The sequence below is a fragment of the Plecotus auritus genome (assembly GCF_963455305.1).
Source record: "Plecotus auritus genome assembly, chromosome: 7".
Lineage (NCBI taxonomy): Eukaryota > Metazoa > Chordata > Mammalia > Chiroptera > Vespertilionidae > Plecotus > Plecotus auritus.
This window is the reverse complement of record NC_137774.1, coordinates 56,511,877-56,539,748: the sequence shown is the minus strand read 5'-3', so window position 1 is coordinate 56,539,748 and position 27,872 is coordinate 56,511,877. Positions and strand designations below refer to the sequence as shown.

At 48.1% G+C, this 27,872-nt stretch overlaps 1 pseudogene across 1 annotated transcript; it reads left to right on the top strand.

Annotated features, from left to right (window-relative positions):
- Window positions 1-224: 224 nt before the first annotated feature.
- LOC308252627 (centrosomal protein of 83 kDa-like) lies at window positions 225-13,094 on the top strand (annotated as a pseudogene). Its single transcript has 3 exons — window positions 225-518; window positions 721-1,652; window positions 13,052-13,094. The product of its transcript is annotated as a centrosomal protein of 83 kDa-like (transcript).
- The last annotated feature ends 14,778 nt before the right edge of the window (window positions 13,095-27,872 follow it).

Sequence of the window (27,872 nt, the reverse complement as noted above, 5' to 3'; positions counted from 1 at the left end):
CAGGGCTGGCCCTGCACCCCTGAAAAGGCAGCCCCACTGCAGAGGATCAGGGCGGTGCTAGTTTTGTGTCTGCACCTTGCAAGGCTGTGTGTGAGTCTGGTGTAGTTTGGCCTCCCAAGATCTTATCTTAGCAAGAAGGAAGTGGAAAATAATCTTGGAAAGAAAATGAAGACAATAAGAAAACCAGAACTTATTTTCACATGCTTGTCAGCTTACTCACCAATATGAACACTCTTCCCACCACTTGTCCTCCTGGTGGAGACAGTGGGCTGACAGATTCTGACCCTGTGTTACAAGCAATGTTAATTGATGAAAGATAACGATGTGAACATCATAAAACTGTCACTATGAGAACTGAACACAACAGGTTGAAAGATGAGTACACAACGTCACAAAATAAACTCAAGTGCCTGCTAAATGAAAAGCAAACTAACCAGGAAAAATTCCAGCTGCTTTTTGAAGAACTAAGAGAGGAATTATTAGAGAAAACTAAAGACTTAGAAGAAATAAAGCTGCAGGTATTAACTCCACAAAGCTTGGAATTGTTCAGAGCCCAAATACAATGAGAATTAGAAACTAAATGAGAGAGTGTTTTAGGAATCTGGATGAAGAAGTTGAAAGGTATAGAGCTGAATATAATAAACTTCTCAAATCAGAGTTCAAACACCAGAAAGAAGAATTTGCATGTGTTTTAAAAGAAAAAAGAAAAATATGAATCAGAGATTGCAATCAATACTGGAGAAAGATAAAGAAAAACTACATAATCAGCTGCTTAGTCTTGATCCCACAAGAGATAGCATATGAGTGGAGCAACTTATTCAAGAAAATGTCCATTTGGTTCAGAAATTAAAAGAGTTAGAGGCTGAAGCAGCCGAATTAAGTGCTGTAAAAGAGAATTCTAGAGCTCAGATAGAAAATGTCCAAAGAATTCACGTGCAATAGTTGAGATGCAAGCAGCAATCAGATCCCTGGAGGCTGAAAAACAGTCAAACTGCAGGCTGAATGCTTGGAAAAAGAGCTACAATCAAGCAATGAACAAAATACTGTTTTAATCAGTAAATTACATAAAGCTGAACGGGAAATAAATGCATTGACCCGTAAAGGAACTTAAACAAACAAATTAGAAATAACAGACATCAAACTGGAAGCAGCAGGAGCTAAAGAGTGATCTAGAAAGGGAAAGAAATAAGATGCAAAGTGAACGGGTTACAGTCAGACAATGAAATTCTCAAGTCAGCTGTTGAAGTGCTCTTAGCAGATAAGGATCATGAATTATTATGTAAAGTACAAGCTGCCAAGGAAGAAGGTTAACAAAAACTTGTGGTATTACAAGATGAACAGCTTGAACTTGAGAACAGATTGGTGGACTTAGAGAAAATGAAAGTGGAATATGCTTTGTGGAGGCAGTCTGAAAAAGATGAGTGTGAACAGAAATGGCGGGCTTCACAGATGGCAGAAGAGTCGGCCAGAAGAGAACTTCAAAGTGTTAGGTTAAAACTTGAACAACACATTGTGAGTATTGAAAATGCAGAGAAAGAGAAAAATGAAAATTCTGACCTGAAACAGCAAATCAGTGGCTTGCAGATCCAAGTGACCTCACGTACACAGTGAATGAATGAATTGCTGAATTCAAACCAAATACGAAGGAAATGGTTAAAAATAAATGAGTATATATATATATATATATATATATATATATATATATACTCATTTATTAATATATATATACTCATTTATTGATTGGAGAGGGTGCAGGCCAGGCTAGGGACCCCCTCCCATGCTCAAATTTCATGCACAAGGTCATATATATATTTCTATACTAATCTTGAAAAAGAAGGGAAATCAATGACTGCATTTAGGGCAGGTGAAGGCAGAAAGAGAGATTATGAAAGGGCAGGAGATAAATATAGGGTGTGGCAAAAGTAGGTTTAGAATTGTTGTATGGATATTAATTTTTATATATATAAAATATCGCATGTGCTGACAAGGTTTTAGAAAAACTAGAATTTTCATTACTGTGGGTGGCTGGGAAGGAAAAGGGAACAACCATTTTAGATCACAGTTCTGCATGTCTTAAAAAGTAAAACACTCACCTATACTGAAACAATTACATAAGTAAAATATACATCTATATACAGAACTAAACCCACTCTTCCCAGAAAATTTATTTATAATACCCCAAACCTGGAAATAACAAAAACCATAGACAGATCATAGATAAAGTTATTACCCATAGAACACAATAATACTCAGGAATAAAAAATAATTAAAAATTTACATAATCATTAGTGTTCAATCTCAAAATACCTGTGTAGCATGAAGGAAACCGGTATTTGTTAAAGAGTACACAACTTATAGTGCTTACAAAATTATCAAAAATTCTAGTGGCCCAGTGCACAGATTCGTGCACATTGAAAAGAAATTAATTAGAAAGTGGCTAGCAGGGCAGGACTGGGTGAGATGGGCTGGACATGCCCTGGGGCCAACCTCCCTTGGTCCCTTCCCAGCCAGCTGCACCTGGGCTGGCACCGTGGCTCGAAGGGGTCTGTGGAGTGAGTGGGATCCCTCTGGCATAGGTGGGGTCCCTCAGCCTGGCCTGTGGAGATCAGGTTGAAACCAGCTCTCTGACATCCCCTGAAGGCATTCTGCAAAGTTGAGGTCACTCAACAGTTCCTGCATAGAGTGTCTGCCCCTGGTGGTCAGTGCACATCATACCTACCGATCAGTCAGTTGGACCTGTGGAGGGCAAGCTGCGGCTCGCGAGCCACATGCGGCTCTTTGGCCCCTTGAGTGTGGCTCTTCCACAAAATACCAAGGACTAGGCAAGTCTATTTTGAAGAAGTGGCGTTAAAAGAAGTTTAAGTTTAAAAAATTTGGCTCTCAAAAGAAATTTCAATCATTGTAAGGTTGATATTTGGCTCTGTTGACTAATGAGTTTGCCGACCACTGAGTTGGACAGTTGCTCAGCCTTATATATATATATATCTATACTAATAAAAGGGTATATGCTAATTAGTCCGGGTGACTGGACATTAGACTTCCTTCTGGACAAAGCCCCAGTGGTGGGAGCTGAGGCAGAGATGGTTAGGGGTGATCAGGGAGGCAGGGGAGGGCAGTTGAGGGCCTACAGGCTGGCAGTGGAGCGGTTAGGGGGCGATCAGGCCAACAGGCAGGCAAGCGGTTAGGAGCCAGATATACTAAACTGGCAGTAGGACATCCCCCGAGGGGTCCTGGATTGGAGAGGGTGCAGGCCAGGCTGAGGGACCACCTCCCATGCTCAAATTTCGTGCACAAGGTCATATATATATATATATATATATATATATATATATATATATATTAATCTTGTAAAAGAAGGGAAATCAATGACTGCATTTAGGGCAGGTGAAGGCAGAAAGAGAGATTTTGAAAGGGCAGGAGATAAATATAGGGTGTGGCAAAAGTAGGTTTAGAATTGTTGTATGGATATTAATTCAATAATTAAAAATAAAAATAAAAGCATTAACTCTTCTCTGGCCAGTGTGCCTCAGTTGGTTGAGCAACATCCCCTGCTCTGAAAGGTCAATGGTTTCTTTCTAGGTCAGGCCATATGCCTGCCTGGATGCTTTGGAGGTGGCATGCAAGAGGTAGCAGTTCAATGTTTCTTTCTCATATCACCATTTCTCTCTCTCTCCCTTCCTCTCTTCCTAAAAAGTCAACAAAATATTTAAAAAACTTAAAAAATATATAAGATATTTATTTTTTTAAAAAGAGAATAAACTCAGTGTTTTGCATATTCACATCTGTAAAGCAACTGCTACCCTAACCTGTATGTGGGTGAGAGATAAGCTTATTTTACATGAGACTGTTTTATAGCTTTATCTGTATGTCCAATCTCAACAAATAGTACATTAGAAGAATAGATTTTGTTACATGTCAATTATAAATCTACCTAAATAAAGCCTTAAAAAGCACTTTTAAATAAAAACCTAGATAACCCCCCTTGTTAGTAAATTAAAATAGTGACCTGATATGGGTTCTACCATCTCTCCTAATTTCTTTGGATGATCAGCCTTATCTCCGGGGCAGAAAATATTGGAAGGAAGTGAAGACTATTGCCATCAGAATCAAATCAACAGGAATGCAGACTGGTTCCAAAACACACATCCGAGACTGATTACAGTGTACTCCTCCCTCTAGCTTTGAGGTCTTGCCTGTTGAGGAAACATTGAGGTGAACACCCTAAATGGGCCAGGGGAATCCAGTAAACTGTTAGATGATTTTTTCGGTCAATGACTTCAGCCAGAGGAAACAGCTATGGAGGTTTCGAGAATGTCTGTACAAATATATCACAAGCCACAGCCCTTTGATCATTTCTGGATAATGTTCAGAAGAGGCACTTTTCATCTAATTCACTACAATCTTTGCCACTCACTATTAATACAATGTTTATGTCCTAATGCTGGCTCGATTTATACCTCAGAGTCTTAAAACAAATGACCACCGTATAAAATTTCCTACATGGCTCATGGTTCCTTTACAGTATGTGGGGAAGAATTCCCCTAAACATTGCTGAGAATTATCTAATTCATACCGTGAACAGAGAATATAATTCATATAGTTAGCAGAAGAACAACACAGGACTCCTCTTCTGGGTGACCAATTCAGCTCCTTAAAATCACACTTATAACTGAAACTTATGAGGAAACTAGAAGTGTATGATCCATTAAAAGGAGGTTAAATTCAGGTAAATGGGTCCCAAAGAGTCTCCTTCAGTGTTGTTATTCCAAGTGAGAAAAAGAAAACATTCCCTGCACATTTAAGGCTTTTCTCCAGTGTGAACTCTTGGGTGTGTAACCAGGCTATATTTGCAACTAAAAGTTTTCCCACATTCACTACACTCTAGAGATTTTTCCCCATTGTGACCTCCATGGTCTTCCATGAGCTAAGAGTTTTGCCTGAAGGACTTCCCATAATTACTACTCTCAGACAGATTTTCTCTAATGTGAACTCTCTTGTGGTCAAGGGGGTGATTATTGCACTTAAAAGATTTCGCACATACACAATTTAAATGGTTTTTCGCCAGTGTGAACTCTGAGGTGTTGAGTGAATTGGAACCTTCAACTGAAGGACGTTCTACATTCAGTACATTCATATGGCTTCTCTACAATGTGTAGTCTCTTGTGTTTTGTGAGGCTATATCTTTGTCTAAATGACTTAAAACAATAAGTACACTAATATGGCTGCTCTCCAGTGTTAACTTTATGGTGTTGAATTAGGGAATACCATCACCTGAAGGGCTTCTAACAATCACTACACTCATATCGCTTCTCTCCTGTGTGAACTCTGTGGTGTGTAATGAGGGTGGATCATAGACTGAAGGATTTCCCACAATCACTACACTCATACTGCTTCTCTTCTGTGTGAACTCTGCAGTGTTCACATGAGGTGAGACCTTCGACTGAACGACTTGCCACATTTACTACACTCATAACACTTTTCTCCAGTGTGAACTCTGTGGTATTGAATGAGGGTAGATCTTTGAGTGAAGGCCTTCCCTAAATCACTATACTCATATGGCTCTTCTCCAGTTGAATTATCTGGTGTTTAATGAGTGCATTGCTCTCACTAAAGATATTCCCACAACCAGTCCACTCATAGGGCATTTCTCCAGTATGAATTCTCACTGACGTTAAAGATTTGTCTAAAAGATTTCCCACTTTTGTTACACTCATAATTCACTTCTCTAGAGCAGACACCCTGATGTTGGACAACTTTCTGTTTCTGCCTGGCACCATTTTCACATTTCCCACTCTGGTGCAAACAATTTCAGCCAATAAATTCCCGTGAAATCTCACTGCCATTGTGTGGATCCTCATTGTTAAAAGTTGCCTGGTGCTGCACATGATATGAGGTGGCTGGGAAATCTTTCCCTACCTCTCTTCCAGTTGAAGACACTCAGGATAAATACAAGATTATCTTGGACTCAAATGAAGCCCTGTCCACATTTTTCCCCCCAGGGTTCCTCTTCACTAGCACCCCACTGTTGCTTGTGAGGATTTGCACTCAAAGAGAAGTCTCTCACACATGCATCACTGAAGAAGTCTTTCTGCAAAAAGAATGCTGCTGGTAACTTAGTCAGATGGAGAATATCTTTTAACACTGGGAAACATCAAGTACACAGAAGGGACTGCTATGTTGGTGGAGCTGTCTTAGAAGCCCTGACCTGTGACTCTTCTTCTACAGATACACTCTATTCAATAGGTTCCACTGTATATTCCATTTTATGATAACAGCTTAATAACAGAGAATGGAGAGGAAATAAATGTTGACTGCGGTGTGAGGGAAGTTCTAATACAAAAGTGTATTCCACATAATACATTGGTTCTATGCAATTGACCAAAAATAAGAGATCTGCAGGAAATAGTAATAAGAGGTTGCTCTCAAATTCTGGGCATCTGAAGATAACAAACTGGAAAAGACAGCACCAGAAATATGACCCAGACATGGCAAGTACAACATGGAAGAAAATCAGGATGTAAAGCTCATTCTTCTGCTAACTGTGTCCAGCAGTGTTTCTCTTTTGGTGAAACCGGCAAGCTGTTCAGAAGGTTGGTTATGTCTTATTCTATGTAAAAACTATAAAAGAGTCTCTGGTGTTTGAGGACTATTTACACGTGTATGTGCACCTCATAACACATGTGCAGGACAATGTTGTAGAATATTGCAGAGAGAGCAGTGCAGAGGAACAGGTGATATAAAAAGGCCCCAAAATGAGAAGGTAGCCAACAGGCAGGTTAAATGACAAGTCAGCAAAGAATCAAGTATGGGAAAGAAGATGTACAAATGAGCTGTGGCCAATGGCTCCTGCAGCTAAACACTGTTGGTCACGTGCAGATTCAACACAGCACTTATGTCATAACTTCCCCCAGTTGCCGCTAAGAAGTCCCAAGCCTTCTCTGAGGTCATCTTGCATGTTCATCATGTGAAAAAAAAAAACAGGGTTATCTTTGTACCATGTATTGTACAAGTATATAAAACCTGAATCTCCAGAGTGTTAATGAAGGACCACAGAGGTGAGCAACAAGCACTGGCTCAGATCAACATGGCATGCAATAGTATTCAATGAAAGAATATTACAAATAATAACTGAAGGAGGGTCTTACAAGAACAGCCTATGGTCCATATAAGTAAAGACCATTAGCTGGCACAGGCAGTCACAAGAAAACTTTAGGTAGAGGAAGGGGGCAGAAGTGGAAGGCATGGATGAGGACATAGTAAACCTCCCAGGAAATGGAAGAGCAAGGTGCCTATGGCAACCTAGCTTGCCCAATAGGACTGACAGGGCCCGGGGTATTCCAACCCGGCTCCTCAGAGGACTGCCATCTCCCCCCAGGAGCCCCAGGTGAGCCTGACAGTGGAGGGCAAGGAAATTAATTTCCTCCCCGATGCTGAAGCCACCTTCTCTGTACTCCTCCCAAGCCCTGGTAAATCATCCTCAGAGGCTGTAGCTGTTATAGGCATGTCTGGGAAGCCAAGAAAGAGATCTTTTTCTCAGCCTTTAGGTCATAGCTGGGATAAGCTGTTCCATTCCCAAGCCTTTCTGATCCTGTAAAAAGCCTCATATTCACATCAGAAACAATGTCCTCTCAACCCTGAGGCTCTAGAAGGACTCAATATTCTAATAAGTCATCTGTTTTAGAAGCCCAAGGTTTATTGAAACCTTGTCATCGTCCTTACAATACCCCCATCTTAGGGGTACAAGAGCCTAATAGAGACGGAGGACTAGTTCAGGACTTATAACTAGTAAATAAGGCAGTGATTCCTAGAACTACTCTGTTATTCTTAGTCTCGTATTCTGTAGGTCAACTCTGTTATTTTTAGACTGTAAAATAACTTTGTGTTTAGCTTGAATAGAAAAGATAAACTTCATTGTCTGACCTTGCAAGCTAGACATCTAACTGATTTGCTGATATTGATGCCAGGTGCCTGTATAGATATGAAATGATACTCAAGGTTACAGGTGTCTGTATAGATATGATAAGATACTCAAGGTTACAAGTTGTCTGTATAGATATGACAGGTGTTTGCTAGATATGATATGTACTCAAGGTTACAAGCTGTCTACAAAAATAACTTATACAAAGAACTAGAACGATATAAAAAGGGAAATTTCCCTCCTATGTTTGTTTATAATTTGACAGAGGTAATCTTCTCTGAACCTGCACACAATAAAGATGACTCCTAACTAATTGGCTCATTAAGGCATCTTGTTCAGCTCACTGATTCGCAATACAACGCCTAATGTAGCAAATTTTTTAGCCACACTGGCTCCCCAAATCCCTAACTACTAAGTATATTATAAGCAGCCCAATTCAGGGTTGAATAATCTCAATTAGATATTTATCTCCCACATCTCTTTCAGAGTAAAATGTGTTAAATCTTAGTCTATAGGACAACTTATACTGCCACTACCACCAACCAGGCCAGAATCACTTCTCAAGACACTACAGATTTTTATTCACAGAGAAGCCCATGATTCAGCAGGGCAAAGTCTGTGCCATGAATAACACCCCTTGCTGCAAACAGCTTAGCTAAAAAATGCCTCATAGGCTCTTGCCCCAGAAGTCTGGGCACCAATTAAAGATATATTAGCTAACTCCCTTTCACAGACCTTGGTTTATACTGTGTGGTTTTTTTTAATTAATTATCTTTAACCATTGCCTGTTTAATCTTTGGTATGTTTCATATCCTTCCATTCAGAAGCCCTAAAGCTACTCCTGATCCTCCGCATGGAACAGCAAATGACAGCCGCCACATCCATCTTCTGTGGACCCTTAGACCACCCACTTTCGATGGGACCCCGACTGCTGCCCCAAACTATGATCCCTTTGCCAGCAGGAAGCAGCCAGAAATATGTGGCGCCCCCTATCCGCAATGGCAGTTGGAGTTTCCTAATCAGAGGGGTCGACTGAAACAGGAATATTAGTGGAACATTGGCAGGTTTAGGGAATTTTTAGAATTGGGGTCCATGGGAAAAAAAAAAAACAAAACAGGGCTACGGACAGGGAGAAGGTACATTTCCATAACACAAGGAAGCCAGGTGCAGATACATTTTCACAAGACAAGGGAGCAGCAACAGGTGTATTTCCATAAGACAAGGGAACTAGAAATAGCCAAAAGAGGTCTATATATACAAAATAAAGAAGAAGTAAGAAAGCCCAGAAGGAATAGGAGCACAATGAGGGTGGAGGGCCTCGGGAATCACTATAGTAACCAATTCTAAAGGGAATATTGACCAATCAGAGGGGATATCAGGACACAGGAACTACAGCCTTTATAAACCATGAAAACAAGAAGTTGGTGGGACCCTTTCTCCCTCCCCACATGGCTATTCAAGGAAACTTAGTTGTTACCTACTATAAAAGTTACTAAAATTTTTATATTACACCTCTATTACTATCTATATATATAAAATGCAATATGAAAAGTCCCTTTGGGAGGTCAGATTTCGCCAGGAAAAGGAGAGAGAGAGCTACATAACCAGACACCCGGAGAAGAGAGATCATGGGGAGTCAAAGAAACAGCCTGCATATGAAAGAAAAGGAGGCATCACCACAAAAGGAAGTAATCAAAATGGAGGCAAGCAATATGTCAGAAAGAATTCAGAGAAATGGTTATAAGGTCGCTGAAAAGAATGGAAGACAAATTCAACAATATGTGTAAGAACCATGAGGAAATGAAGAAGAACCAAGAAGAAATGAAAAATGACATAGCTGCTATAAAGAACTCAATAGAAAGCATCAAGAGTAGACTAGAAGAAGCAGAGGACTGCATCTGTGAGCTAGAAGACAAGGTAGAAAAAAATTCCCAAGCACAGCAGAATCCAGAAAAAAAAACAAACTTAAAAAACATGAGGAGAGCCTAAGGGAACTTTGGGACAACATGAAACAAAACAACATCCACATAATAGGGGTGCCAGAAGGAGAGGAAACTGAGCAAGGAATAGAAAACCTGTTTGAAGAAATAATGACAGAAAAGTTCCCTGATATAGGGAGGAAAAAAACTCACACAAATCCAAGAAGCTCACAGAGTCCTAAACAAAATGAACCCCAAAGACCGATGCCAAGGCACATTATAATTAAACTAGAGGCCTGGTGCATGAAATTCGTGCAGTGGGGGTGTGTGTGGGGAGTCCCTCAGCCCAGCCTGTGCCCTCTCGCAGTCCCGGAGCTCTCCGAGAATGTCCAACTGATGGCAGTCGGACATACTTAGCACTGCCATGGAGGCAAGAGAGGCTCCTGCCACGGCCGCTGTGTTCACCAGCCTTGAGCCCGGCTACTGGCTGAGTGGTGCTACCCTTGTGGGAGTGCACTGATTACCAGGGGCACCTTCCACGTTGAGAATCTGTCCCCTCGTGGTCATTATGTGTCATAGCAACTGGTCATTCTGCCGTTGGGCTGAATCCAGCTCTCCAATATCCCCCAAGGGGTCCTGGATTGTGAGAGGGCCCATGCCAGGCCGAGGGACCCCACTGGTGCACAATCGGGGTCGGTGAGAGACACGGTATGTGGGCCAGCTGAAGAGAGACTGTGGGAAGGCTTCAGAGCATGTCCGGCCTGTCTTTCTCGGTCCCGATCAGCCAGACCCAGCAGCAAGCTAACCTACCGGTCAAAGCATCTGCCCCCTGGTGGTCAGTGCATGTCATAGTGACTGGTTGACCATCTGCTGTCTGCCCCCTGGTGGTCAGTGCATGTCATAGTAAGCGGTTGAGTGGCCTTAGCATATCATTAGCAAACTACGCTTTGATTGGTTGAATGGCCGACTGAACGACCGAACACTTAGCATATTAGGCTTTTATTATATAGGATTGGCAAACACCAACGAGAAAGTAAGAATATTAAAAGCGCCAGAGAGAGACAGAAAGGATCCCTCATCAGACTAGCAATTGATTTCTCAACAGAAACACATCAGGCCAGAAAGGAATGGAATGAAATATACAAAGTCATGCAAAGGAAGGGTCTGAATCCAAGAATACTGTACCCAGCAAGGATATCAATCAAAATTGAGGGGGAAATCAGGAGCTTCACAGACAAAAAAGGACAAGAGAGTTTATCACCACCAAACCAGCAATGCAAGAAATGCTAAAGGGTCTTGTTTTCAAGACACAGCCCCCTGTTCACCTGAGCACTGAGCCACACATCACCGCTTCAGGCTGTCCACCTGGCCCCTCCCCCTAATGATGTAACCAGGTCCAGCTGGCCACCGGATCCCACCACCACTGGCTCACGTGACCACATCTGGGTATTCCTGAGGCCCTGGCTCACCAAACCAACTTCCGGCTGGTACCAGGCCTCTCCCCATGATGATGTAACCAGGTCTTGCTGGCCACTGTATCCCACTGCCCCAGGCCCACATGACCACATCCGGGTATTCATGAGGCCCTGGCTCATGTGACCAACTTCCGGCTGGCTCCAGGCCCCTCCCCCTGATTACATAACGAGATCCAGCTGGCCACCTGACCCCCCTGCCATGGCCATGGGCCACCGGACCACTTTGGCGTATGCCCCAGGCCATAGCTCAACTGACCAACATCCATCTGGCCACCTGGGCCATCCCCTTATTTTCAAGACACCGCCCCTTGTACGCCAAGCACTGATCCACACGGGCCGGGTTTCTTGTCTCCTCAGGTGGAGGGTGGACTTCCCAAATTGCTGGAAGTTGCGTTAAAGGCCTAAAACCCACAGCCCCAGATAACCTTCTTCTCAAAGCCTGCCTCCGAATCCATGGGGAGAGCGGCAAGCAAGGGGCCACCAGCCCTCCTTCAAAAAAGCCATGGGGGTCCATCTGTCTTGGGACTCCCCATCGTCCCCACCATGGGGGCATCTCGCCCTCGAGTGGCCTTCAACACAGACAGCCTTGCCTGCGGGCTTTAAAATCTGGGCCAGAGTTCTGTTAAGCCCCTTAAAAACCTTTCCCTTGGGGGAGCCAACTTCTTGCCCTACAGTGTCACTTACAGGTGGCGGGGCCCTTAGGTCTGGCTTTCTGCCTCACTCTCTGGGAACGCCCTTCCTTGAGGACAGTGACCTTCCTAGTGCCATCCAGTGTCCGGACCACAGGGAAGTGGGGCTTTGGTGACCCCTTGTGACCCTTCTCCGCATTAGGTGGCCCCACCAGCCTATCCACTAGACCACCTAGAGCTGTTGACGGGCCCCAAGCGCTAGCTCAACTGACCACTTCTGGGTGTTGACCTGGGCGAGCCCACACTGGAGATTATGTCACCGTTTGCAGCTGTCCACCTGGCCTTACCCCTGAAAAGGTAACCAAGTCCAGCTGGCCACCATACCTCAGCGCCCCTGACTCACGTGACCAAAAAGACTGGCACCAGGCCCCTCCCCTGATGACATAACCACGTCCAGCGGGGAACCTGACGCCACTGCCCCCCAGTGCCCTGGGCCACCCAACCTCTTCCGGATATGTCCAAGGCCTTGGCTCACCTGACCAATGTCCGGCTGGCCAACTGGAACCTCCCCCTTGTTTTCGAGACACTGCCCGATGTTCGCCTGAGCACTGAAACACAATGGCTGGGCTTCTTCGCTCCTCACGTGGAGGGTGGACTTCTCCAATCGCTGAAAGTTGGATTAAAGTCCTAACACCCACAGCCCCAGATCACCTCCTCCTCACTGGCAGCCTCCGACCCGGTGGGGAAGGCGGTTTACCGCCAGCCAACCTTCAAGACAGCCATAGGGGTCCATCCGCCTCAGGACTCCCAATCGTCCCTACCATGGTGAATCTCATCCTGGAGTTGCCTTCAACCCAGAAAAAAACTGCCTGTGGGCTTTGAAATCCTGGCCAGAGTTGAGTTAAGACCCAGAAAACCGTTTCCCTTCTGGCAGCCAACTCCAGGCCCCTCCAGTGTAACTAATGGGTGGTGAGGCCTGAGGGCTAGCTTTCGGCCACACACGCGGCAAATGCCCTTCCTTAAGGACATGGACCTTCTTGGTGCCATCCAGGGTCCGGACCACAGGGTAGTGGGGATTGGGCAACCTCTTGTGACCCTTCTCCACATTAGGTGGCCACACCAGCCTATCCACTATGCCACCACCAGCTGTTGACTGGGCCAAAAGCGCTGGCTCACCTGATGACTTGCGTGGGTTCACGTGGGTAAGCAAACCCCGGCAGTTATGTCTCGGCTTCTGATTGTCCACCTGGCCCTTCCCCCTGATGACGTAACCATGTCCAGCTGGCCACAGGACACCACTGCTCCTGGCTAACTTGACAAACTTCCGACTGGCACCTGGCCCTGCCCCCGGATAACATCACCAGGTCCTGCTGGCCACCGACCCACCGCACCGCTCAGGGATCACAGGACACTTCCAGGTATTTCCCAGGCCCGGCACCGCCGACCAACATCCAGCAGGCCACCTGGACACTCCTCCTTGTTTTCGAGACACCGCACCTTGTTCGCCCAAGCACTGAGTCACAGTGGCCTGGCTTCTTGGCCCCTTAGGCAGAGGGTGGACTTCCCAATTCGCTGGAAGTTGGGTTAAAGGCCTAAAACCCACAGCCTGAGATCACCTTCTCCTCATAGCCTGCCTCCGATCCCAGGTGGAGCGCGGCAAGCAAGGGGCCGCCAGGCCTCATTCAAAAAAGCCATGAGGGTCCATCTGCCACGGGACTCCGCATCATACCCACCATGAGGGAATCTCAATGTGGAGTCGCCTTCGGCCCAGACAAAACTGCCTGTGGGCTTTGAAATCTAGGCCAGAATTCTGTTAAGCCCCAGAAAACCATTTCCCTTCTGGCAGCCAAGTCTGGGCCCATCCAGTGTCACTAACGGGTGGGGGGCCTGAGGGCTAGCTTTCGGCCTCAATTATAGCAAATGCCCTTCCTTGAGGACATGGACCTTGTTGGTGCCATCCAGTGTCCGGATGACAGGGAAGTGGGGCTTTGGCGACCCCTTGTGACCCTCCTCAGCAATAGGTGTCCCCACTAGCCTATGCACTAGACCACCTAGAGCTGTTGACTGGGCCCCAAGCTCTAGCTAACCTGACCACTTCCGGGTGTTCCCCTGGGCGAGCCCACCCCAGTGGTTATGTCACCGTTTGTGGTTGTCCATCTGGCCCCTCCTCCTGATGATGTAACCAGGTCCAGCTGGCCACCAGAAATCAGAGCCCCTGGCTCACGTGCCCTACATCCGAATGACAGCAGTCCCTTCCACCTGATGGCATAACAGGTTACAGCTGGCCACCAGACGCCACAGTTCCTGGCTCACGTGACCACATCTGGGTATGCCAGAAATCCTGACTCACATGACCAACTTCTGACTAACACCTGGCTTCTTCCCATGATGACTTCACCAGGTCCACCTGGCCTCAGACTGACCCCACACGCCCAGGGTTCACTGGACACTTCCGGGTATTTCCCAGGCCCTGGAACCCCTGACCAACATCCAGTTGGCCACCTGGGCCCTCCCACTTGTTTTCCAGACGCCGCTCCTTGTTCGCCCGACCACTGAGCCACACTGCCCGGACTTCTTTGCCCCTCTGGCGGAGGGTGGACTCCCCAAATCACTGGAAGTTAGGTAAATGCCTAAAACCCACAGCTCAAGATCCCCATCTTCTCATAGGCTGCCTCCGATCCCATCGAGAGGGCGCCAAGCAGGGGGCCACCAGCCCTCTTTCAAGAAAGCCAGGGGGGTCCATCTGCCTCGGGACTCCGCATCATCCCCAACATGGGGCATCTGGCCCTGGAATGGCCTTCAACCCAGACAAAACTGACCGCGGGCTTTGAAATCCAGGCCAGAGTCGCATTAAGCCCCAGACAAACTTTTTCCTTCTTGCAACCAACTACAGTCCCTTCCAGTGTCACTAATGGGTGGAGGGGCCTGAGGGACAGATTTCGACCTCACTCATGGCAAACGCCCTTCCTTGAGGACATGGACCTTCTTGGTACCATCCAGGGTCCGGACCACGGGAAAGTGGGGTTTTGGTGACCCCTTGTGACCCTCCTTGGCATTAGGTGGCCCCAACTGCCTATCCACTAGAACACCTCCAGCTGTTGATCTGGCCCCAAGAGTTCGCTCACATGACGCTTCTTTGTGTTCAACTGGGCAAGTCCACCGCGGCAGTTCCGTCACTGTTTCTGGCTTTCCACCGGGCCGGCCCCCTGATGAAGTGACCAGGTCCAGCTGGCTAGTGGACCCCAGCGCCCTTGGTTCACGAGACAAACTTCTCTCGGGCACCTGGCCCCTCCCCCTGATGACATAAGCAGGTCCGGCTTCCCACAGACCCCACCTCCTCTGGCTCACGTGACAACATCCGGGGTGTGCCCAAGGCCCTGGCTCACTTGACCAACTTCAGGCTGGCAGCTGGTTCCTCCCCCTGATGAGGTAAAGAGGTCCAGCAGCCGACCCGACCCCCCCCCCCTCGCCCCCACCGCCCAGGGATCACAGGACACTTCCGGGTATTTCCCAGGCTCTGACACCCCTGACCAACATCCAGTTGGCCACCTGGGCCCTCCCCCTTGTTTTCCAGACACCGCTCCTTGTTCGCCTGAGCACTGAGCCACACTGTCCAGGCTTCTTTGCCCCTCAGGCGGAGGGTGGACTCCCCAAATCGCTGGAAGTTGGGTTAAATGCCTAAACTCCACAGCCCAAGTTCCCCATCTTCTCATAGGCTGCCTCCGATCCCGTCTAGAGGGCGGCAAGCAGGGGGCCGCCAGACCTCTTTCAAGAAAGCCAGGGGGTCCATCTGCCTCGGGACTCCGCATCATCCCCAACATGGGGGCATCTCGCCCTGGAATGGCCTTTGACCCAGACAAAAGTAACCGTGGGCTTTGAAATCCAGGTCAGAGTTGTGTTAAGCCCCAGAGAATCTTTTCCCTTCTTGCAGCCAACTACAGTCCCCTCCGTTGTCACTAATGGGTAGGGCGGCCTGGGGGCCAGCTTTTGGCCTCAGTCACAGCAAACGCCCTTTCTTAAGGACATGGACCTTCTTGGTGCCATCCATGGTCCGGACCACAGGAAGTGGGGCATTGGCGACCCCTTGTGACCCTCCTCCGTATTAGGTGGCCCCACCTGCCTATACAGTAGAACACCTCCAGCTGTTGACCTGGCCTCAAGTGTTCGCTCACCTGACGCTTCCGTGTGTTGACCTGGGCAAGTCCACGCCGGCGGTTACGTCACCGCTTCTGGCTGTCCACCTGGCCGGCCCCCTGATGAGGTAACCAGGTCCAGCTGGCGAACGGTCCCCAGCGCCCTTGGCTCACGTAACCAACTTCGTTCGGTAACCTGGCCCCTCCCCCTGATGAGGTAAACAGGTCTGGCTGCCCACCCAACTGTACCGCCCCTGGTTCACGTGACCACATCCGGGTATGCCCCATGTCCTGGCTCAAGTGACCACCATCTGGCTGGCACCTGGCCCCTTCCCCTGATTACATATACAGGTCTGGCTGCCCACCCTGCCCTACCGACCCTGGCTCACGTGACCACATCCTGGTATGCCTGAGGCCCTGGCTCATGTAACCAAATTCAGGCTGGCACCTGGTCCCTCCGCTGGTGACTTAAACAGGTCTGGCTTCCCAACGGACCCCCCCTCCCCTGGCTCATGTGACAACATCCGGGTATGCCCGAGACCCTGACTCACATGACCAACTTCAGGCTGGCACCTGGCCCCTCCCCGTGATGAAGTAAAGATATCTGGCTGCCCACCCGACCCCCGCACTGCACAGTGATCACACGACACTTCTGGGTATTTCCCAGGCCCTGGCACCCCTTAGCAACATCCAGTTGGCCACCTGGGCCCTCCCCCTTGTTTTTGAGACACCGCTCCTTGTTCACCGGAAAACTGAGCCACACTGCATGGGCTTCTTGGCCCCTTAGGCAGAGGGTGGACTTACCAAATCGGTGGAAGTTGGGTTAAAGGCCTAAAACCCACAGACCCAGATCACCATCTTCTCACAGGCTGCCTCTGATCCCATCAAGAGGGCAAAAAGCAGGGGGCCGACCGCCCTCTTTCAAGAAAGCCATGCGGGTCCATTTGCCTCAGGACTCCACATCGTCCCCAACATGGGGGCATCAAACCCTGGAATGGCCTTCGACCCAGGCAAAACTGACTGCAGGCTTTGAAATCTGTCCCAGAGTTGTGTTATGCCCCAGAAAACCATTTCCCTTCTTGCAGCCAAATCCAGTCCCTTCCAGTGTCACTAATAGGTGGCGCGCCCGAGGGACAGCTTTCGGCCTCACTCAGGGCAAACGCCCTTTCCTGAGGACATGGACCTTCTTGGTGCCATCCAGGGTCCAGACCACAGGGAAGTGGGGCTTTGGCGACCCCTTGTGACCCCTCTCCGCATTAGGTGGCCCACCTGCCTATCCACTAGAACAGTGGTCGGCAAACTGCGGCTCGCGAGCCACATGCGGCTCTTTGGCCCCTTGAGTGTGGCTCTTCCACAAAATACCACGGCCTGGGCGAGTCTATTTTGAAGAAGTGGCATTAGAAGAAGTTTAAGTTTAAAAAATTTGGCTCTCAAAAGAAACTTCAATCATTGTACTGTTGATATTTGGCTCTGTTGACGAATGAGTTTGCCGACCACTGCACTAGAACACCTCCAGCTGTTGACCCGGTCTCCAGCGTTCGCTCACCAGACCCTTCCGTGTGTTGACCAGGGCAAGGCCAACCCATCGGTTACGTCACCGCTTTTGACTGTCCACCTGGCCGGCCCCCTGATGATGTAATCAGGTCTAGCTGGCATGCGGACCCCATTGCCCTTGGCTCACATGACTAACTTAACAGCAGACACCTGGCCCCTCCCCCTGATGACGTAAACAGGTCTGGCTTCCCAACTGATCCCACCTACCCTGGTTCACGTGACCACATCCGGGTATGCCCGAGGTCCTGGCTCACGTGACCTACTTCAGGCTGGCACCTGGCCCCTCCCACTGATGAAATAAGTGGTATGGCTGCCCACCAGACCCACCCGCCCCTACCGCCCAGGCATCACAGCACACTTCCGGTATTTCCCAGGCCCTGGCACCCCTGACCAACATCCATTTGGCAACCTGGGCCCTCCCCCTTGTTTTCCAGACACCGCTCCTTGTTCGCTGGCTTCATGGCTCCTCAGGTGGAGGGTGGACTTCCCAAATCGCTGGAAGTTGGGTTAAAGGCCTAAAATCCACAACCCCAGATCACCACCTTCTCATAGGCTTCTTCGATCCTGTTGAGAGGGCGGCAAGCAGGGGGCCGCCAGCCCTCTTTCAAGAAAGCCATGGGGGTCCATCTGCCTCGGGACTCCGCATTGTCCCCAACATGGGGGCATCTCACCCTGGAACGGCCTTCAACTATTTCCGGCTGTTCCCCAGGCCCTTGTTTGCCTGAACAATGAGCCACACTGGCCGGCTACTTAGCTGCTAAGTGTGACTTCCCAATCTCTGGAAGTTGGCTTAAGAGCCTAACACCCACAGCCCCAGTTCACCTTCTGCTCATACTCTGCCTCTTCGCCAGTTGGTATGGTGGCAGGCAGGGGCCTGCCAGCACCCTTTAAGACCACCCTGGGTGTCCATGACCCCAGGGACACCTCATGGTCCCCAACATTCAGGCATCTCACCCTGGAGTGACTTTCCACTCTGACAGCCCTGCTTTTGAGCTTTTTTTTTTTAATTTAATTTTATATTTTTTAATTGTTTGAAGTATTACAAATAGTAGTACATATGTCTCCTTTTTTTTTCCCCATTGACCTCCCCCCAGCCTCCCCTACCCCCCAGTGCATGCCTTTACCTGCACCCCCCCCCAGTGTCTTGTATCCATTGGTTATGCTTATATGCATGCGTACAAGTCCTTCAGTTGATCTCTTACAGTCCCCCCCCAACCTCCCCTGCCTTCCCACTGTAGTTTGACAGTCTGTTCAATGCTTCTTTGCCTCTGTATCTATTTTTCCCCCATTTCTTTCCTTTAAAAAATCTTGCCTCTGCATACTAGAAATAAACATATAATAACAAAAAATGTTTGCGTCCCAATTTCAATGTTCAACAGTTCTGAGTCCCCGTTTCAATGTCAAACAGTTCCTTATGTGTACATGTCAGCAATGATATCTGGATGGTGGGCACATGGTGGCAATGCAGGTCCGACCCTCTCTGGTTTGGTCCTAGGCAACCTGCTGCGTCGCACAGCTGCTGACTGCTAGCGTGGCAAGGCGTTGTCAGCGTCTTCCATCTCTGGACTGTTTCTCCTCTTGTCTTCTGTCTTCGTGTTTGGAGCAGACCTGTCAATTCCTCTCTGTTGCAGGAATCCACGTGGTCTTGGAGTTGTTTTCTGAAAATATACAAACATATTCTCGACCAAAAGTTAATAAAGGAATCTTTTCTATATAATTGATTTGGGATTTTTTTTATTTTTGCCCAAACAATTTTCCTTTGTCTTATTTAGAGACCATGTGTGTTTTTCATGGGTGTCTTGCTGTTAGCATTACAAATGAAAATTAATTTTGTAAAGTAAAAATTTTCTAGATGTAATTTACTTATAGGATATTTTTCCTTACATGATATTACCCTATTATCCCCCCTTTTTTGATTAATGGAGGCTTTTGTAAATTTTATAATGCAGTCTTGATAACTTTAAATTTTAATTTTTTGCACAAAAATATAACTGCTTTAGTTTCATTGCATGTTCAGGAATTTTACCATGAGATGAACTACCAATAGAAATTTTAGTTACCACTTTTGGAACAGCTTTTTGTCCAGTACAATTAAATTTTCTTGAATATTCACTTATTTCAATTAGCCTATTTAAATTAATCTGAAAACTTGATTATTATTTTACTGTCAAATTTAATACTCTACCAACAATCTTAGTTTACCCTGTAAATATTAGTGGAAAGGATTATTTGCATTCTTGAGTAGGTCCTGAGCATTCCTGGTGCTAGGCTGGATTTAGATATAGGGCAGCTGCTGGCGGCCAAGTCTCTGTCTGTTACCTGGGTCCCAATCTGAGCTGGGCCAAGTCACTGTCTGTCACCTGTGTCCCAATCTGAGCTGGGCATGGGAAGCAAAGCAGCCATGGGGGCAGGAGACCTCCCTCAGACAGGGTGAGGGTTCAGGCCCTTGCAAGGTTGCGGGGGTGAGGGTCTGTGCCCCACCTCTGTTGATCCCCAAGTTCTCTCCTGATGGCCCCTCTGCGACTGTGCCTGTCTTAGGTTGGTCCTTCCCTGAGGAATCTTACCCGTCTCTGGCTAACCAGTCATTCTCTGGGGCCAAGCAGGGTGATGTGAGGTTCAGTTCTGTCTCCTTGGTAGCACCTGCCTTGGGATCCCCTGGCCTGCTGGCGGGGCCCCAGCACTGATCACATATCTCGGGGAACTCAGGTTTCTTCTCCAGGGAGGGCCCAGCTCACACAATTGGGCGAGAGACAGATCCATGGTACCAGCCACCACGAGGCTTCAAGCTCAGCATGAACAGAAAGCTCAGGCAACAGCTGAGGGCAATTCAATTGTGAGAAGAGGGTCCCTCTTGGCACAAAAGGCAAGAGGGGCCAATATAGAATGCTCAAGTTCCTTCCCAGCACCTTAATTCCTTCTGAAAGGGATTAAATCCTTTCATGTCCTGTTTTTAAAAATTGCTGCCAAACATTCAAAGAATTAGTTTGTAAGTTTGTTTGGGATAATTGTACAATATGCTGTTGTAAAATATCTAAAATTATAATGACATTGTAGAATAATATCATGTAAGGATATTCTTTGCTCTAGGCCATGGCAATTCAATTTCAAACTGGCTGTCAATTTCTTTTTGTAACTTTATATAAACTTTATCGGGGGGATCTCTGCCCTTCCCGGCTGCAAACTGTCTCACCAGCTGCGCCTCCTTCACCAATTCGGTCTGGATTCCACTCGTTTCAGCTGCTCCCTCTATTTGCTCCGGGACAAGGCTCAGGACACGTCCGTCTATTCCGCCGCCATTTTGTCTTTTTTTTTTTTTTTTTCGCTTTTGGGCTTTGACATCCGGGGAAAAAACAGTGTTGAGGCCCTGAAAACCCTTTCCCCACTGAGGGCAAAGGCCTGCCCCCTCCAGGCTCACTTACACTTTGCTGCACCCTGAGGGCCAGCTTTTTGTTTAATTCAAGGGGAACACCCTTCCCTGAGAACAGGTACCTTCTGGCTGCCTTCCAGAGCATGGACAACAGGAAGTTGGGGAGTTTGCGACCTCCTGGGACCCTCCAATGCATTCACCTGGCTCTACCAGTGTTTACACTTGAGCACTTCCACCTGTTGACCTGGCAGCAAGCCCTTGTCCACCTGAGAACTTCCAGCTGTTCACTGGGCCAAGCCCAACCACTCGGCCTGGTCAGCACTTCTGGCTGTCAACGTGGGCCCACCCCTTGATGATGTCAGCACTTTCAGCCGGTCCCAGGGCCCCAAGCCCTTATCCACCTGAGCACTTCTGACTGTCCACGTGGCCCCTCCCTCTTGATGATGTCAACACTTTCAGCCGGTCACCAGGCCCCAAACCTTTGTCCATCAGAACACTTTAGGCTGTCCACCTGGCTCTCCCCCTAGATGACGTCAGCACTTCTGGCCTGTCCCTGGGTCCCAAGTCCTTATCCACCTGAGCACTTCTGACTGTCCACGTGGCCCCTGACCTTGATGATGTCAGTACCTCTGGCTGGTCCAAAGGCCCGAAGCCCTTATCCACCTGAGCACTTCTGGCTTTCCACGTGGCCCCTCACCCTGGGTGACATCAGCACATCTGGCCAATCTCCGTGCCCAAACTCCTAAGACGAGGGGTGACTTCCCAATCTCTGGATGTTGGCTAAAGGGCCTGACACCCAGTCCATCAGATATAATGGCTCATTGAACAGGTATACCTAGTGTTTAAAGTGCATTCCTAAATATTTCCCTAGTCTATTATTGTGAATTCTCAGTATTTGATTTACTTTTGTTCAGTGATTCAAGCTCATTCATTGTGAATTCCAAGTGTTTATATACCCTAAAACTAACCCTAATTCTAACCATAACCCTAGCCCTAGCACAAGCCCTAGCCCCAGCACTAGCCCTAGCCCTAACCCTAGCCCTAACCCTAACCCTAACCCTAGCACTAACCCTAACTGTAACCTTAACCCTAACCCTAACCCTAGACCTAACACTAGCCCTAGTCCTAACCCTAGAACTAACCCTAACCCTAACCATAGCCTTAACCCTAGCCTTAGCCCTAGCTATAACCCAAGACCTATCCATAACTCTAGCCCTAGCCCTTACCCTAGCCCTAGCCCTAACCCTAACCCTAAACCTAACCCTAACCCTAACTCTAGACCTAACCCTAAACCTAGCCCTAACCCTAGCCTTAACCCTAACCCTAACCCTAGCCCTATCCCCAATAATAGACCTAACTCTAACCCTAACCCTAGCCTTAACCCTAATCCTAGTCCTAGCCCTAATCCTACCCTAACCATTACCCTAACCCTAATCCTAAGCCTACACCTAGCCCTAGCCCTGTTGTGGAGCGAACGCCTGTAAAGACCACTGGAGTCCAGACCAAATTAAAATTTAGGGAGCCTTTATTGCCGGCCGGTGACTGCCCTCTCTCCTGGGGAGGTCAGAGAGCAGCCCCAACCCTTTGTGCAAGACCACTTTTAAGCACATTAACCACATCCTGTTTTTACAGAGTAAGTAACCCAAGACAAAACAGTTTTTCCCAAATAATGTCAGGGCCATGCTATTGACGACCATGTTATTTACAGGGTTATCCTGTTCATCAGAAAGCTGACAGTGTTCTATCTTGCAAGGCTATTTTGTGAGGTGCAAGGGGAAAGGGGCCATGAGACTATATCTCAAGGCCTGGCCTGGTGTCAGCACTGACCACCCTATCTGGGGCATAGTCCATGGCCTCTCTGGAGCGCTCAAAAATTCCCACTCTCTAACATTCCCCACTGGTTTTATGGGAGAATCAAATTATTGTTTCTTCATCATCAGTGCAGACATGATGATAGTGAGTACGCAGGACCATCAGCTTTACTGCCTGTATCCGCCTTTGTACATAGTTGGTGAGGCTATTTATAAGACAGGGCCCAAATGTTGCTGCTATTAGCAATAAGATCAAAGGTCCTTCTAGTGATGTTAGGAGTGTTGTTAGCCATGGGGACCAAGAGAATAGATTTTCGTACCAGTTTCCCTCAGTTCTTTGCCTTTCCTCTCTATCTTGGAGTCTTTTTCTGAGTTGACTTAGGCTTTCTCTGATGACCCTGGAATGGTTGGTATAAAAACAGCAAGTTTCTCCTAAGGCCATACAGAGTCCTCCTTGCTTCATGAATAATAAGTCTAAACCTCTTCTATTTTGTAAGACTGCTTCTGCTAATGAACTGAGGGAATCCTCTAAGCGGTTTACATTCTCCTCTAGGGTGCTTAAGTCTAAATCTACTTGGCTACTAAGTTCCTTAAAGTTTTTGTCCACCGTGACCAGTGCTGCAGTGCCTATTGCAGCTGACCCGGCTATTCCTAAACCGACAAGCAGGGGGACAATTACCGGGGCTCTACGAACCCGCCCAGGGGCTAGACCCAGGTGCTCGCGCCCTCCCTCCCCAGAATAGTAATATACCTGGGGTAGGGTATGAGCTAAGATGCATAAGGAAGGCTTGCGTGGGTGCATCAGTGTCAGAGGAGAGACACAAGGGGTGATTCCTGTGGTGCACGCGAACCAGGTACCTTCAGGGGCCACCAAGTACCGGTCTGTCTCCTCTTCATTGTCCTGACCAAACCTCAGTACTGAGGAACAGGATTCACCATAGGGGGATTTTGATAAATCAAACTCTGAGGACATAACACAAGTTCCTCGTCCCTGGAAATCCCCAAGGGTTAATTTTGGGGTTTGCCCCCACCTGCACACTCCTTGTAGGGGGTTTGTAATTGAAACATTTCTAATGTCTGATGAATCTGAACCAACAGTAGCATTTGCCCCTATTCCAATGTAGTAGGGGGGTTCTGGGTTTAAACACAACCAACAGTCTCTGGTAGCATTTGGGGAAGTCTGATTTAAAAAGTTAAAAACCGCATCCAGTGTGTCCAGGACATGTCTCCGACCTGGTTTGGTAGTATGAGTCTTAGGAACAAGGGCCACCGTCACCTTGGTCAGAGAAGTTAATTCAGTATTATTCTGGGGAGGAAGTGGTGGTGTGGGACGGGGCCTAAGTGGCTGTACTGGAGGCAGCCCCTGGTCTAAGGGTCTTAAAGGCCCGATGTGGTTTTTCCTTTGGGCCTGCTGGGTTCTCTGGAGGGTGAAGAGGACCCCGGGATCTCTCCCAGTTACATACAGTCTCAGTCCCCAAGTTTTTCCTGCATCCCAGTATTTCTCCCACCAGTTTTGGGGTGTGATAACAACGGGATTGCAGTCTCCTATCATACAGTTATTGGAAGGGGCCCCTGGGCAGACTATTCTCTTGAACCAGATGGTGGGATCTCTGTTAGTCCACAGTGCCATAGTCTCACAACCCCATTGGGCACAATAATAGTCCCCGTCAGTTCCACATTCAGGGCTACCTTCGGCTGGGCAGACATAATGTTGAGTTCGCCAAAGTCCTCGTTCTAAGTGGAGGGTACCACACCCATAACCCGTCCCTACATAATATGCCCCATGGGCTACTGGGGAAATATAGTGGGCATTGCTTTCTGGCGGTTTTCTCCAAGCTTCCCCAAATAATCGGCATAAGTCAGTCTCTATGGAGGGGGGCCCTGGGATCGTGGTATGACCTATAACAGTCCCATCCACAGTCCGGGTCAGTTCCCATGTGTAATTAGCCCTCAGGTGGGGATTACTCACTGTGACGGGCCATAAGCACATCAAGATTAGGAGAACTGCCTTCGTAGTTGGATTTTCAGGGGGTCCTTGGTGCGATGGATGGTCCATCTCTCCGACCGGTCCTCCGATTCCTCCTTCTTGATTTGAGTTCGATGTATCCAGTGCTTTTTTCCCCACAACCTTCACTGCTGATGGGGTGCTGAGGACAACAGTGAAGGGTCCAGTCCACCTGGCCTCCAAGGATGATGGCTCGTGCTTCTGTACCCACACTAGGTCTCCTGGTTGAAATGCAGGAGGTGCAGGTGTAGTCCCAGGAGATGGGTCTCGGTGAGCCTCTCGGACCAGCTGGTGGTTAAGTCTGGAACTCAACTGTAAGGCCTGTAGGGACTTTAGGAGGTTGTGATTAGAAAGGGATGCCAACACTTCTTCCCCTAGCTTGGGAAGCAGCAGGGGGGTCGGCCAAACAGAATCTCAAAGGGGGTAAGGCCCTTTACGTAAGGGGTACAACGGGCCCGGAGAAGGACAAAAGGAAGGAGGCTTACCCAGTTTTTGCCAGTCTCCAGTTTTAATTTTGTTAAGGTTTCCTTTAGGGTCCGATTCAACCTCTCTACCTGCCCTGAACTCTGAGGTCTATAGATACAGTGTAATTTCCAACTTATGCCTAACATTTTTGCCAATAATTGAGTGATGTGGGCAATGAATGCCGGGCCATTGTCGGACCCCATCGCAACAGGTAGGCCAAACCTGGGGATAATTTCTGAGACTAATTTTTTAACTACTATCTGTGCTGCTTCAGACTTGGTAGGGTAAGCTTCTGGCCAGCCGGAGAATGTGTCAATAAAAACCAGCAGGTATCGATATCCTCCCTGCCCTGGGGGCAATTCTGTAAAGTCTACTTCCCAATGTTCTCCAGGACTTCTTCCCCTGAGTCTGGTTCCTTGGGCCAAGGGGGAGTGTCTCCCAGGGTTTACCTGTGCACAAATGTGGCATCTCCTTGCAATGTCCTTTGAGACCTGGAAGAGCTTAGGGATATAATAGTCTCGTTTAAGCAATTCTACTAGCTTGGTTCCCCCTAGATGGGTGCTCTGATGGACCTGAGAAATGAGTTCCCTTCCCAGGACCTCCGGAATGAACAGTCTGGTGTCAGGCAATTCTCTCCATCCTCCAGATACCTCCTTAACCTCGAGTTTCTTTCCCAGTTCGTTATCAGTCTCTGAATAGATGGGGGTCTCTTTGAAGACCTTTTTCGGGAGAGCTGGCAGGATATGTAGAGGCCCCACTGGTTTTTGGGCTGCCTCTTTTGCTGTTTTATCTGCAAATGCATTTCCTCGCGCCTCCGGAGTGTCAGCTGATTGGTGTCCCTTGCAGTATATGACTGCTACTGCCTTTGGTAGCCAGAGGGCTGCCAGGAGGGCGAGGATCTCCAGGACATTTTTGATTTCCTTTCCTCCCGATGTCAGGAGTCCCCTTTCCTGATACAGGGCCCCATGGACATGAACCGTAGCAAAGGCATATCAGCTGTCAGTATATATGTTTACTGTTTTTCCTTTTGCCCACCGCAACGCTTGGGTGAGGGCAATTAATTCTGCCTTCTGAGCCGATGTCCCGTGCCCCAACACCTGCTCCCAGATTACCTTATTGGCTGTCACGACCGCTGCTCCTGCGTACCTGGTCCCTCCATCCAGGAAGCTGCTCCCATCTGTGTACAAAGTTTCATCTGGGTCTCGGAGGAGTTGGTCAGTCAGGTCCTCTCGAAGATTTTTCAGTGAGGACAGGGTTTCAGCGCAGTTGTGGAGGGGCTGCTCAGGATCATCATCCGGTAGCAAGGTTGCAGGGTTTAGAGCTGCTGTCTTAAGAAAACTCACCCGCGGAGGGTCGAGCAGGAGCACTTGGTACTGGGTAATACGGGCATTTGAAAGCCAACGCTCAGGTGGGCTTCGTAGAAGGGTTTCCACGGCATGGGGGGCCACCACCTGCAAGTCCTGCCCAAGGGTGAGCTTTGAGGCTTCTTTGACCAGTATGGCTGTGGCCACTACTGTCCTCAAGGCAGCTTGGTCATCCTGCAGCTACAGGATCTAGTCTCTTGGATAAATATGCCACAGGTCTTTTCCATGGCCCTAATAGCTGGGTTAGCACCCCCTTTGCGATTCCCCAGGCCTCTGCCACATGTAATTGGAATGGCTTAGTGAGGTCTGGCAGCGCCAATGCTGGGGCACTGAATAAGGCTTGTTTAAGGTCCTGAAAAGCCTTAGTTTCATTCTCAGTCCAGTTTAGTTCTTCAGTCTTTCCCCCGGTGCAGGTGTAAAGGGGTTTTGCCATCTCTGCAAAACCTAATATCCAAAGGCGGCAATATCCTACTGCCCCTAGGAATTCCCGCACCTGCTTCTTTGTTTTGGGGACCGGGATTTTCAAAATAGCCTGTATTCAGCTAGCAGATAAAGTTCTCTTTCCTTTACTGAGTTCATACCCCAGGTAAGTGGCTTTCGGGGTGCAAAGTTGGGCTTTTTTAGCAGACACCCGGTACCCCAATTTGTCTAGAGTCCTCAGTGGCTTCCCGGCACTTACTCTGAGTCACCGCGGCAAGGAGGAGGTCGTCCACATATTGGAGTAGGGTGACCTCTGGATGTTCTTTCCGGAACGTGCCTAAGTCCTGGCTGAGAGCCTCATCAAACAGAGTAGGAGAGTTCTTAAATCCCTGGGGCAACCGGGTCCAGGTCAACTGTCCCGATTCCCCTTCTTCAGGGTCAGTCCACTCAAATGCAAAAATGGGCTGGCTGGATGGGGCCAGCGGCAAGGAGAAAAAGGCATCTTTTAAGTCTAGGACTATATATATTTGATGACTCGGCGGTAACAGCCTCAGGAGGGTAGGGTTGGGTACTATTGGGTGTATAGTCTCTACCCTCTTGTTTACTTCTCTTAAATCCTGAACTGGCCTGAAATCCTCCATCCCAGGTTTTTGTACAGGGAGCAAAGGGGTATTCCACGGGGAGTGACAAGGCACCAAGATCCCGGCCACTCCTTCAGTCTTTTTATATGTACTGCGATGCCCTTTCCGGCCTTCTGACTTATTGGGTATTGCTTAACCCGTATTGGAACAGCAGTACTAGTGAGCTGTACT